Source organism: Cupressus sempervirens, chromosome 5 (assembly GCF_028749045.1).
Source record: "Cupressus sempervirens isolate cs-2001-9-10 chromosome 5, ASM2874904v1, whole genome shotgun sequence".
Taxonomy (NCBI): domain Eukaryota; kingdom Viridiplantae; phylum Streptophyta; class Pinopsida; order Cupressales; family Cupressaceae; genus Cupressus; species Cupressus sempervirens.
Window position 1 is genome coordinate 882,548,849 of NC_143122.1, and position 1,589 is coordinate 882,550,437.

At 32.2% G+C, this 1,589-nt stretch overlaps 1 long non-coding RNA gene across 1 annotated transcript; it reads left to right on the forward strand.

Annotated features, from left to right (window-relative positions):
• The first annotated feature begins 214 nt into the window (after nucleotides 1-214).
• On the forward strand, nucleotides 215-1,095 carry LOC149558756 (uncharacterized). The gene is made up of 2 exons (XR_016352477.1): nucleotides 215-742; nucleotides 873-1,095. It is a non-coding gene; the product is annotated as an uncharacterized LOC149558756 (long non-coding RNA).
• The last annotated feature ends 494 nt before the right edge of the window (nucleotides 1,096-1,589 follow it).

Consider the following 1,589-nt stretch of genomic DNA (forward strand, 5'->3'; position numbering starts at 1 on the left):
ATTCTCCTGTACAATATCTGTAATATTAATATTAAAAATCAACCTAACCCAATTCCCATGATTCTCGTGTGAGAGCCACCTATTCTATATCAATTTTTGCCAATTTCTGCCCTTCTGTCAAAAGCAATATAAAACCCCACCATCCCACCATAAATCAGATTGTCCTCTGACAGTGGAAGGTGGATCATGATGCTTTCTTTTGTGGGTGGAAATATCTTTACTTTATCTTTGTTCTTATGTTACAATCAAAGACTGTAATGCCAAAGAAGCATCGTCCTTGCCAAGGAAAGAAAATGGCTTGTCTTTTTTCTGGCTCCTCATGAAATTTGTGTTGATATTCATAGCTAAAGTGAAACACAAGTGGGAAATTTGATGGCATTATTAGAGATGTGGGGAGTTTTTGATATGGTGTGTTCTTTTGTTACATACATTCCTTCTTGCACCAGAAATGTAACATCAATGGTGAGACAGATTTCTCTTTTGGGTCTCAGATTCTACTCTGATCTGCTGAGGACTGTTGAAGATGCTCAAGAGACTTACATAAGGGAAGCAAATTACATGCAAAGCCATGTCTTTTCAGCAGGTAATGAAAACATCCCATGGAACAATCTTATAGCGACCTGCCATGTCTGCTGACTCTACTCATAATATCTCATTCAGTGTTCATCCATAGATTTGTAGATATTAATGGGCATTTGGATTTTGAACATTAGAGGACAGCGGTGAATGGATTATCTCAGGAGTACGTAGTAAGATGTAATAAAGGATTTTTTTACAATGTTTGTTAAATGTTAATGTTTTTTTATATGTATGATAGTTTTGTGTTATAACTTTCTATAGATTTTAAAATGGATATTTTTTCAATTGCACAGAAGAGAGCGGTAAATTGAGAGTGACTATATTTATCATATAGATTTTGGATTGTGTACGGTAATTTATCATCGGAGAAAGGAGCGTGAATTAAACTAAAAACACAGTGGAAAAAAAAAAAAAATGATTGTTAATTGTCCATGTTCATGATTATCACTGGAATACCAAACATATTTGGGTTTGGAATATTTGAGTACAGTGGTGAATGGATCGGATTTACCACAATCTGTGCTGAATTTATTAGTGTTCTTATGTATTTTGAATGTTGGATTCACTTGAATATGGCGTAGAAATGTAAACAGGGGTTTTCAATGATTTTGGCTTAATTTGTTGTTGTTTCTTTTTCCCTCATAGTCATAAGGGATGTTGCGATTTTTTCATACTTCTACCCATTTGATTGCTGTATTTAGTCTTATTTGAGATTAGTGTCAGATTGTTTTCTAAATGTTAAATTCGCGAAGATAAGATCTAAAAACATAATAATAGATTTTTAATAATTCTGATTATTTTGTTTTAAACGTATGATAAATTCTCATTTTAGCAGTATTTTTTTCAATAGTTGTTTTAAAACAGATTAAATAATCTATCATCGGATAGGGAAAAGAAGGTAATAGATTGGATTTTAAATAAACCTCGTAAAAACAATTATGTGATCATAAAGTAAACGTAAAACAATACCGATTTAAATGGTGGATAATTTTTCTGTATTAGAAAGGATT